Genomic DNA, 12,683 nt, shown 5'->3' with positions numbered 1-12,683 from the left:
TTCCTAGACGTGTATTAACTCAGCTGAGAGAAACGGGGCTAGGGAGACCAGGGAAATAAAACACTTGAGAAGCACTCTGAGGAAAGCATCTGAGCGAGAGCAGTGCAGAGAGGTGGTGGTTGGCACAGGGACAGTCAGGACGTACTCCGTAGAGGATACCCGGCTTCAGACAGAACCCAGTACACTGTCCTCCCGTGGAGCACTCAGAACTGGGGAAAGAGGCTGAGGCTTCCTTTTGTATGCGTGGTCACCGCAGTCAGGGGACAAAACCACTTGTTTTGTGGTATGCGGCAGTTTCTCCTTTCACTGCAGACCTTCACTCTTGGTGTTCTTCCCACAGACATTCACTCTGGGCTGGATCAAAAGGGACCTGTTCCTATATGGCCTGCTGGCAGTGTGGTATGATACCGGGAAGGAAACCTTTCCCTCCTATTCGTGTCTTAGAACGCTGCAAGGACATATTCCAGCATGGAGGCCAGCAAAACAATCCGGCATCTCTCGGGGCGGGAAGAGAGGGAAGATCTTCCCAACACACGGGCCAGCCATGCCATTGCCAAACAAGCGTGGACATGTGGGACAGAGAAGAACATGTTATTACATTTTCTGTTTGGATTTGGAAGCTTGCCAGCACAACCGTTCAATTCTGTCTCCTGATGCTTTCATCCCTCCCTATTAAGTAAGTTTTATTAGAAGACAGACTAATTTCAAGTGACCTTTCCTCTTGTTTTGTTTGCTTGTTTCTAAGCGTTAAAACTTTTGGATAAAAGCAGATGGCCGAAAGACAAAAAAAGTGATGGGTTAGCATTGCATTTACCCTCCAAAGAACGTAAAAAATTGACTTGTGCGAAGTTAAGAAGAAAGGGGATACAGACAAGTAGGAAGACTTCAGGATTTGTCTTTTCCTTTTCCCACTGCATAAGTCAGAGGCACAAAAGAGGATGTTTGCGAAAAGCCACCATGGGCTGAGCCTGCAGTCTGATAAACAACAATAACCTTTTTCTTGACACTAATTCCTTTATTATATTTTTAGAAGAATTCAAAAAGCCACTTATTTTTGAAAACTATGATTTCAGGAAAAAGTATAATTTTCACATTTCCTCTGATGTGCTGTATGCCCTGCTGTGTTATGACATTTCAAGCTTCATCAAGTCACATTAATTTACATTCTCACATGTTTTCTCAGTGGAACCTGCTCTTTGGGTCAATTTTCATTCATTGCTTGATCACTTTTAATGTATTTGTATTACTGAATACTTGGGCCGTATTAACTGATCTTTCCATACCCCATGCTTGCAATTCATTAGCAATCATTTCTCTTCTCTGCACGAAGGAAGGAGAAAAGAAATGAGAGAGGGAGAAAACGAGAGAAAGACAAAGACTTGGGAAAGGAAGTAAACAGCAGTTTAGTACACAGCCTGGGACGCAGCCTGTTGTCTTGCTCAGTGTTTGGTTGTATTAGGGAACGTTCCCTGGTGTGACCAACACGGATTGCTGATCCAGTAGAAACCTTGATGATAACTGCAGTTAACTGGTTGCGAGCCATCCTTTATTTCAACCTTCCCAACTTGGGTAAGCGTGTTCAAAGCAGCGCAAGTAAGCCTGTGTTAGAGATCTGTGGTGGCGTTAAGTGAAGCAGTCTGTTGGGCCCCATCAGAGCAGAAAGCTGATGAGTTTTCCAGGCTCGTGCAATGCTGATGAGCGGGACAGCCTGGCACCAAGTCCCATTTGTGGGCTTGTTCCTCACAGCACCATTTTGGTTGCTCATACCTCAGCTTGAACTTGAGAAGAGGCAGGATTCTCAAATTTGAGCCCCCTAAATTCGGTTTGTTCAGAGCGGCCAGCACGGCTGACATACAATATTATCATTCTTCATCTCCTGATGTAGATAAAGGTCAAATGATAAAACATTAAGCAAAGGAAACAGCCAATTTTGTCTACTCTTCCCTTATATTTATTAAATTAATGACTGAATGAACTTTGGTGTTTCCCCCCTCTCTTGCCACCCCCTGCTTGAAAGCAGCACATGACTACAAAACGAGGGATCAGGCACTCAGAAAGCTTCGCAACCTCTCAGTAAACTCCCATTTCCCTCATCAGTGTAAGGATGCTTGATTTTCTCTGGTACTGCTCTGAAGCTCTTACTGCATGCCACGGTGAAAATCAGGTAAAATGGGCTGCGTCACACTGTATAGGCAGCTGCTAATCACCCAGTACAGAAAAGGGTTTCAATGACCATGCAAGATGTGACTCTTTTTAAGCCATGGAGTAGCCAAATATGGTGAGGGTTGGAAGCCCCAGGTTTTGACTGGAAGGGAGCAACCTGTGCTTAAAAAAATCATGTCGCCTGCAGCTCTCCATCAGTGAGGAGTCACATGCATCCTAATCAGTCCCCTCTGCTGTTAGCACGCTCCCTGGACTTACCCTTATTGAGATCTTGCCGGTAATCCCGTCTTTCTGAGTCTGCAGCCAGACCATAATTACAGGAAAGTGGAGCCTGCAGCAATATATCAGGTTGCAGCTTGCATTCCCCCACCTGTATCTGTGTGAATACACACCCACCCCTCCCACATCTACCCCTAACAGAGAAGACATCGCATAGAAACCAGCCGTTGACTAATCTCAAGCTATATAATTCTGTCTCCTGTCCTAAAAGCAGCTCCACCAGTGGAAGGAGACAAGGCTGAGGGTGAGTCAAACATTTCTGGCATTTTGGTTGCATTGCCAGACGGAGCCTCCCAAATGTGACCACAGCCATAGAGAGCTCAGCCTACCCATATCGCTGAATGAGTAAGAGGACAACGATAAAGCTTCCCATAGAGGGCAGACTGGAGTAGCCTGGTGTATCAAAGCTTTGGGAAGAAGGAGGCGAGGAAGGCTTATCCCGGCCTCATCCCTATCCATTGATAGTAAGTGATCCAGTGCCACATACTCAGTAGGAGAGTGATCAGCACAGCCTGGGGAAAGCAGCGCAGATATGAGAGCACGTCTGTTATCCACTGAGCACTGACGGCAGAATGGAATGTAATCTGTGTGTTTGTGTTTGGAGATTAAAGACAACAACCAGCTCCAACAGGACATGCTGCCCTGTGATGGAGAACAGAAAAGGATGCTTACGTAAAATAGCAGCGCACAGAAGGTACAGGCAGACTCATTTTCTCCTGTGGGCAGGACAGAAAGGGATTACTATTGTGGGGGAGGGAGGCAGGGACAGGCAGAGAGAAATTAGGAGTCCAGATGTCTACTCTCTCTATACAGTTTCCAAGGGCTTTGGAAATAAAATAGAAAAAACCATACTGTGCCACAAATTCAGGCATGTATGCAAGGAGTCCACGTTTATTCAGGACTGAGGTTGTGTTATGTGACCTTAAACAAAACTAATCAGCCGGACTGAATCTCCTTAGTCTTCTCCAACACCTGTGAACCCAAGGCAGATTTTTTAGAGCCAAAAGTCAGTCTCTCCCTTCCATTGGGATGCAGCTGTCTAAATGTCTTGGTTTCTCTTAAGAGATCTCAGAGTACAGGGTGGAGAACTGTAAGAGAAGGTGGGGCTGGTGTGATCCCCTCATTCACGGTTTTGGCACCTACAGTCCGTATTAACCATGCTTCAGAAAGCTGTGGAATAATACAACCCATCCTGGAACGTAAATGCAAATGGGACAAGCTTATTGGCCACACTATAGTCAATCAGAATTTAATAGTATTGTAACTAGTATTTGAGCTTAATTAGGGCTGAGAGAAGGCATGCCAAAGTGCCAGCGGCTGCCTTACCTTACCCCTTGGAGAAATAGGATTCCTGACACTAGCAAACCAGAAGAAAGAAAGAGTAGAGAAGCCCTGATACCTTCCAAACACCGGGTGTAGCACTGTCAGTACCTTATCTAGACCATGATTGACCTTTTAGCTCCTTCTTGTGTCTTTTCTCGCAAGAGGTACAAGTCACCTCTGCCGTGATGTAAACAGAGAGGTTGCCATCTGCATGTGCCCAAAGGTTTATGAAATTAGAGTATCAGAAACAAAAACACGTGGGACTCTTCTTGCTTTCCCTTCCCCTTCTCAAAGCCGCATTCTGTATCCTTAAAGACACCGTCTTCAAGTGAGCCGCGGTAAGCGGTGAGGTGGGAGCCTGTCACAGGAAAATGTGCCAAAGTTCCCTATTTTACGCACTGTCAGTCGACAGTGGGGTGGAAAATCATCCCTAGCCAGTCAACACAGGAAAGTTACTTTTTAAGTGACGTGCACTGCACACCATATGGAGACTGAGATCAATGTAGGACAATAGAAATCTAAATTTACAGTACACCAATAATTGTTGGCATTAACTAATCAGATGGAATGTTAAAGTTCACACTGTGAACAATGATGTTTTCTATGCAGTGGAAAGGCAGTTTGAACTGATTTTTTTTTCTAGTATTAATAATAGTTTGAAAGGCTGTTGAAATTATTGCTGCAGTAATCAGAGCTCTCTGTGTGAAATCGCTTCATGGGCTTTGAGTTTCATAAAGCAGGACATAGTCTGTGTGGAAAATAGAACGAGCCTTTACCTGGCTACCTAATAACAACGTGAATGTTAGCTTTGCTTTACATCATTGTTTAGTTAATTCACCAATATGGTGTTTTCATGATAATCTCTGGAAAACAGACAAGGCCCAGGGCAAGGCTCTCATTCGGACTGGGGAAAAATATTATTCCCATTTCCCAGAGTGGAGCTGAGACTAATACTGCACCTTGTACCAATGTTCAACAATGCCGTGTTAGCTCCTGCATGTGAAATCCAGACCAGCCTTCGTTTTGCCGAGGAATTATATCTATGACATAATACACCTACAGTATTACTCAGGAAGGAGTTTGAAAATGAGTGTGTGATACTCAGTCTGTATCAGAATAGGTATTCCGCCAAGAAAAAAACAACCACTGACACCTTCTGACTCTCCTTCCCAGCAGCCTGCTACAGGGGTGAACAGATCCACCCCCGCTTCAAATCAAATCCTTTTGTTTTCTGCTTGTGTTCCCCATTCTCCTCTCTTCATCTTACAATCAATACAGCCTAAGCTTAGGGAATATTATCAGAGTCGTGATTGCAACCTCTAACATTATAATCCATGGGGTTGCTGGGAGCATTAGAACATCCAGGATAAATTAATTCAGTGTAAGTAAAAGCTTTGAAGCTAGGAGCATCACCAGGCTTTTGAAGCTTAAGCCCTGTTTAGATTACTTGATTAAAGTAGGTCCAGAGCTTCACCAATCAATATATTTTGCTTAGGAGCGGTGTTGATACAGAAGCATATGTAATTGGATCTGCATTACTCCGCCCAGAAGATGGTCCTTTAGAGCAAAATGAGATAACTGGCATGGGGGGACGCAGGGGCAAAACCGTTGCCATGTTTTTGTGCATGCCTGTGGAGCTTGCTTACAGCAGTTGCACAGAGTCGCCTGTGTGAAGGAAAAGGGAGCAGGGAAATAATGAGAAAACCAGAGGCTTGTAAAAGAGGTAACCGAATCTTCTATTAGTTTAAAATCGTAAAAAACTACCAAATGCAAACACACACACCTACGGATGTGCATTATTAAAGGGAGAGCCAACTGAAGTTTTCCCACCAGCTTCAGCGGAACCAGGGCTGGTGGTCTGGGTGCCTGTATGGCACCAACATGGTACTTGTGGGCCAGTATTGACAAAAAGACAAGATCCATGCCCAGGCACAAGTATGGCTGTGGCTAATCTGGAGACGGGCACTCCTAGGACATAGCTCAGGCAAAGACTGACGGCCCAGGGCTGAGCTGAAATTGGATTCCTGGGTCCGTGGTGTGTAGGTGGAGACGCCAGGTGAGTCTGGTCAGGGCCACTGAGGTCTGTCCGTGCCCTGACATTAAAACTGGTTGTGCAAGGCAAATGTTTTGCTTTCTCATTTCCGCAAGAACCTTACCTTGGAGCTGGTTTTTACTCATGTCATGATAGTAAATACTTTATATGCAGGAAAATCTCACAAAGAAAATGAAGTTAGCATAGTGCTAGGATACTTCTATGTCTAAAAAGGATTTTGCTCTGAAGCATCCACCCCTACACTGAAAACATTGAGGGTGGGTCATCTTGAATAAGTGCAGGTGTTTGCTTAGAAGACAATGCGAGCAACCTTCCTTTGCTGTGTTAAGCATCTATAAAGAAAGAGTTTCTGTCCATCTACGCAGGACTCCCCCGACCAGCACTGCTGTCTGGCCTGCTGGCCGACGGGCACAGCACAGAAGGCCACCATGGAGAGTGAAGTGCAAAGGGATCACAAGCATCTTGCAGACACTGGTCATCCCTACCGACAGCGTAAGACAACGAATGCTCAAAGTACACAGTCCTGCTGGTGTCCACACAGCTCTGTCATGCAGGGGTGCCAGGGCTGGTCCTGAGAGTGTCTTTCTTTCATACTATTCTCAAGGTAACCAGGCTCTGCTGCTCAGAGCGCAGCACAGCTGGGATGCGCTGACCTGTCCCCTGGGTAGCTCACTGGGCACCAATCGCCTTCTGCACTTGCACCCAAGGGTCCCCCACCCAGTCACTTATCGTCCCTGCAGCTTGAGAGGAGGTAGCTCTGGGAGGCTGAAGATATTCCTCAACAGTTAGCAGTGGAAAAGGGTTTGTATGTTGGACCGTATCCTCACATACCTCTCTGGACGTGTGACTAACTTCCACATTCAGACTCTGGGTCAGCATGAGCCACAGTACAAGAGAAGGTGCAAAACTCTCTTGCCAGGGGTAGCTAAAACCCAGCCAGGATGTGCCGGGTATTTAGAGGCAATAAATCCACACAGTATTTGCCTCTGTAGCAGCCAGAGACTGAGGAAATAAAATGTGCAGTTTGAAAGTTCAAATCCAAAGACAGACAGTAAGATGTCTTGGATAATGTCGTTGTTGGGACCAGGGTCATTCCCATGAGTTCATACATCAGCAGAAGACTGGGCAGAGGGAACGCAGCAGTCTGATAAGACTCATTGTTGAACTGATGCAAATGATTTTATAAGAGTCACTGGTAAGGAGTTGCAAACAAAGCACCCGGGCCCAGATGAAAAAGCTGTCAGGGCAGGGCCCTCTCAGCTGATTATCCCTGCCCTTGGCAGCCCTTTGGCATCCCCTGTCAGAGGGCAGCTCCAGGCTCTGTCCCTCTCCTACCCAGGCGTGGGCTGAGCCTTCACCCCAGAATCTTAGCCCTGGCTCCTGTGAAAAATTTCTCTCTTGGCGACATCCCTTTGGCAGCCTCTTTGCAGCCTGAGTCATACCAGGGCTCCAGGATTTTTCTCCCTCCTAACCCCAACCTTAACACTAGGAGTGGGTTAAGTCTCATCCGACAAACCTTGGCCATGCCCCAGTGAAAAGCTTCTGAGGAGCTAATCCTTCTGGCAGCAAACCCTTTCCTTTGGCAGCCACTTTCAAGCTTCGAATTTTGTCTCAAAATCTCTATTTAATAGTAACATGTTCTTCTTTAAAAAATGAAATATGTTTGTCTTTTTATGTTTATACACACCAGACAGTTGTCCTCATAGTGAGCGCTCATGTATTTCAGTGGCATTTACAGTCTGCATGAATAAACAACTGGAGGCACTTGAAGGGATACAAGCTTTGCCCGCCTTTGAGCAAATACTCTTTTCTTCTGCCCCTGAACCCTGAACCAGAAATGATTATAATTCTAACTTGCAAACACAGCCAGGCACAAGTTACTACTCGGCTGTTTCAAGATGAATTGCTTTAAAAAATACAAAATCTCCCAACTCTTGGAAAAAAGTAATCCTTTTTTTTTTTTTTTTTTTTTTTTTTTTTTTTTTTTTTTTTTTCCTGCTGCTACGTAACCCTAAAACAGCTCACCCAATGATGCAGGCTTTGATGCCCGGCCTCTCATGGCTACTTGATCATGCCGAGTCCTTACTTCTTCAGCAGTGACTTGTCCTGCAGACCAGGGTCCCCACACGATCCCTCCGGTCGCTGTAGACACCGCTGTGGATGGAGATGATATTACCAGTGTGATGCAGGTGACTACGGATTTGCTTCCAGTTAGATACACTGTCACAGACTATTAATTTTACTGCAGCCTCGTTTGAAGGAAGTGGTAAAGCAGCAGGGCAAGCAAACAGCTACCGCCTGCATGGGAGCGCTAAATGCCCAAGCAATTAGGTTTCTAGTTCATCGAATTTCAGCAGTCCCCTGTCTTCACGCTTCTTGACACTCCACCTTACTAAAGCAAACGCAATGCCTGTGTAAGGTGAAACTTGTCTAACAGGCCAGACATCAGGTTAAGTCAGAAGTCTCTCTCTGCACATAGCTGTAAAAATAGAGATGAAGAAAAAATGGCAAAAGGCACTTAGTACCCAGATTTCATGTCTGAGGCAGCCAGCCTGCCACCACCTACGATATGGTTCAGCTGCCCAAAACAAAGCAAAACAGGAGAATGAGGAAGAAGAAAGGGGGATGGAAATGTGACTTTTCAGCAGCAAAGATGCATCCTGACCCAGTCCTCGGGATTCGGTTGACGATTCTCTTCCAATATTTAACAGGTGGAATAATTCAAGGCTGTGATTTTGGTCTCACACCAGCATTCATCAGCCTCCATCCATCCCACTGGAGGTAACGGCATTTAGCCTATCTGAGGCTCAGGAAAGCCCTTCAGGCAGTTTTTAAATATCATTTAACTTTGTACCAGGTCACACAAAGTCACACAAAGCAGCTGGGCCCCAGATGGTCAGGAGCAGCCAGAGTGCCAGGACGGTGGCAGCGGCGGCGCAGAATGGGCAGCTGCAATGCTCTGGAGTAGCCAAAGTGCTTTAAAAAGTGGTGAGAGAGGAGTCCCTCGATATGAAATGGTTAGCAGAGACAAAACCACGTTGGCTTCCTAGCATCAGATGCCCAGCACTGGCTTCTGCCACGGCTTCTCCCCCAGTCCTTTCACTGCGGCTCCTGGACGCCTCCGTCAGCACCAGGAACCTCCCATGCTACCACCTTTTCCTCCTCAGCAGCCAGCGGGAGCTTTGCTTTCCCTTCCCCCTACCCTGCTCGCAGAGCCCAGTGGTTCCGAATGGCTGACTGAACGCTGCCGTTTGGACCATATTCCCCAAATCCGTGTTCTTGCACGGTGGATCACAGCTAGATCATACTGCAGGCACAGCTCCTTCCCAAGGCTCCTCCTGGAGGAGACAGCAGATGGAGGCCACCAGGAACAGAGGCGGGGTCTCCTCCTGATGGGTGATCTGCTTCTTGCAGTCCTGTAATACACAGAGCCAACGGTATTTGATTACACCCCAGGTAGCGTGGCTTCCGTAACTGAGATGGTGAATGAACTGGGATAGAATAAGCAGGAGTATTAATTAGTATGCCGATAGCAGGGTACAGCTATTTTTAACATCCCTGAGCAGCACCGCTCTTTACTATGATTGCAGAGATTATGTAAGATGATGATCAAAATCAGGTCCCAGCATCACAGACTGATCTGTGGTTTAGAGATATAAAAACAAAGCCACAAAGGAACGAGAGGGGACTGCACTGTTGTAAAAGGCTCTCTGTTCACCTCTCCTAATTAAGCGCCAAGCAGCCATGTCACCACCCTGGTCTTGGCCAGCCTAACCAGCTGACTCAGTTTCTATTACATCTTGCCAACAAGCTGTTTAGGACCGGGTGTGCACCTATGGAAATGCCGGTTCAGGAATCTGCTGCGTCATCCCACAATGCACAGCTGAGCTACAGCGTGTCCCTAACGCACAGCTTCTAAACACCACATCTAGCTAAAGCGATGTCCTCCTATTTGTCAATGTACTAATGTTCATTTAAAAGAGTGAGAGAAGAAGAACATCGGCACTATCTTTGTGTATTGTCTGACTGGTTGAAAACAAACAGGTAACAAGAGGTTGCGTCTCAGCAGCAGGAAGATGGTGCACTTCAGGGCAAGCTCCCCAAAAAGATGCTGTTGTTTTCATTGACAGTTGTTTGCCAAAAGCCCCTAGAAGGTGACTGTCACCCAAGACCTGGAGGGAACATTTCTTCTGACGATGAGCAGGGATTTTAACATTCTGTGTTTGCAGTCTGCTGCCCTGTAATGCTCTGATTGCTGTGTGTACACAACCATTATTTGATTCCTTACATCACGATGAATAGCACTGCTGCTGATCAAATAAAACTGGTAACCAATCCTAATGCAAATAGAAATATAAACAAAACCCGCAGATTTATAGGCAATCAAAATTACGTCAAACAGGGCAAGATTAAAAGCAGAGTGTGTGTTTGTTATTAATTCTGACAGATGTTTGCCACAGAGTGTTTTCCATGGAGTTTCTCGCCATCGTTAATCATCTGTATTTTACGAAGAAGCTTAAAAACTCACTAATTATCTTATGTGGATTGAACGTGCCCAGTCAAAGCACCACACTGTGTTAAAGCTGAAGATTTATTCCTTTATAGGATGTCTTTAAGAGGCAGCTGTCACAGAAACCATTGTGTTTTCATTACCTGGCATAACACAGGATCTGGAGTACATAGAACAAAGCCTTTTGTCCTTATTTACATTCTCTTCTTTCTTTCTAGGCAGCTTCACCAGAGAGCATGTTTACACCAGCAGAAGGGCCACAGGGAGGTTCACAGTAACGGATGTTGTTGTGTAGAGGAGGACAGACAGACAGACAGACAGACATTTGGTGTGTATCCATCTTGTGCAAGATGCCCGTTAGGTACCTGCTCCTGCAAGCAAGCCAGGTGAGCCTGGGGACTCCCTTGAGTGCCCTGACCAGGTGAGGTCTGTCTTGCTTGCTTATTTGGTCCCCAAAGCCTTGCATCTCTGCCGGCACCGATGCTGAACCCAGCCAGGAGTCTGCAGGGGTGTCCAGATGGGGATGCACGATACCTCTGCAGTCTCAGTGGGAAGCACCCTGTCAGTCCTCCCTGGACTGCTTGGACTTCGGCAGCCAAAATCTGCAATGCAAAAGCGCATAGTCCTGTGTGTGTCACACACTGTCACAACCACACACTGACACAACCGAGTCTATTTCTGCACGGTGAGGAGGAGCAGGAGCCCTACCACCACACGGTACCCGGGCACTGGTGAAGCGGAGGGGCACGAGGGGCCGGGAGCACAGACACCGCCTCCCCAGGGTGGATGCCTGTACCAGAGGTGGGGGCCTCTGCCCCGAGGGTGGGCTGGTGCTCTCCCTCTGCCCCGTGCATGTCTAAGGGGTCCATCGTAGAGCACAAACATGGCACCCACCCCTTGGGTTCCTCAGGGCCCGGGCAGGCCAAACACCACTGCCACCACAGCTGAGGTGCTGAGGGACTGAGGTGCTGCAGTGGCCAGGAAAGACCAGATCTCCTCCTGGGACAGCAGCAGCGCCCACGTGGCAGCCATCCAGGAGCCACTCTGAGCTGGTCACAGCTGCTTCCAGCCAGCTGAAGGCTGAGCTGAACAGCAGCGAGGACCTCTGGGAGCCACCGCTGTGGGCGGTCAGCAGAGCAGGGGGTACTGCTCCTCCGGCGTGTCTGACAAAACAACTCCTGGGGGACTGCAGCCCATGGGCTGCCCACACTAGGGCAGGAACGCCCTGGAGCGCCTGCAGCCCACGGGCAACGCACGCTGGAGCAGGGGCACCCCTGAAGAAAGAGCAGCAACCTGAGACTGTTTACCCCGTGACAGGTAAATTGCAAGGTTGCGCAAAAAGCCTGTAGCACAGCCTACCTCAGAGAGTGTGCCTGATCTAAATTGTTGAAGGTCCTCATGCAATGCCCTACGCTGAAGCAAGCCCTGGAGTGCGTACACAGGCTCAAACACGTGCCGTGAGGCTGGTAGGTCTCCCTGCTCCTCGACATGTCGCTATGGATCCGTCTGCAGGCTGTGCTGCATGGTATCTGCTCAACTGGCGGCGGATGGCAGGGGGGATTCTTTAGAGGAAGACGATCCAGAGCACAGTTGAGTGTTTTTCCTTCTCACAGTCTCCTCTCATCTTGTCTCCTTGGCCGATTTTTTTTTTCTCTCTTTGTTCCAGTGAGGCGGCAGTGGATGCTGAGGATAGGTTACAAACCGAAACTTCTTCAGGTAATGCACTGAAGTTATCAATTGCTTTGTCAGATTGTGGGGCTGGGCATTTTTATGCTCCTTTGGGTGTTATCTCAGACATTTGTTTCTTCGGTCCCACCTCCCCACATCCTGCTTACATCCATCTTGTCCCACTGCCTACTGCAGTGGTCTCCAACGCCAACCACCCAGGATGGCATCAGGACAAGTCAGGGGGACACTTTTATAACTCTGGGTCTGCTGGAGTTCAGTTCTGCACAGCTTCGGCAGCTGTACATTCTCATAAGACAGCCGAGACACCACCCCCCCCACCCCGGCTTCAGCAGCGTCTCAAAACAGGTGTGGGAATCATTATGACGGAAGTTTGACCTAGGCTTTTTTTTTTTTAGAAGTTTGAGAAGAATGGGGGTAACCTACAGACACACAGGGCTGTTCATAGAACACCTCCAAACCACAGTGGCTGCAGAATGACTTAGGTAAGATCTTACTGTTCAGTTTAACCGGAGAAAGCTACAAGGCAACTACAATTTTTTTATGCCATCTGTTGCTCACTCTCTGAAGAAATGACTTTTGCACCTTTTTCTTGAACTCTGGACTGAGGCTGGACTGCTGGATCTATACAGAGAGGCACCAAACAGGCCAGCTTTTAGCACCGGTGAA

The sequence above is a fragment of the Buceros rhinoceros genome, unplaced genomic scaffold (assembly GCF_000710305.1).
Source record: "Buceros rhinoceros silvestris isolate BGI_N320 unplaced genomic scaffold, ASM71030v1 scaffold1525, whole genome shotgun sequence".
NCBI classification, from domain to species: Eukaryota; Metazoa; Chordata; class Aves; order Bucerotiformes; family Bucerotidae; genus Buceros; species Buceros rhinoceros.
The sequence above is the reverse complement of the archived record's forward strand: the minus strand, read 5'-3'. Positions refer to the sequence as shown.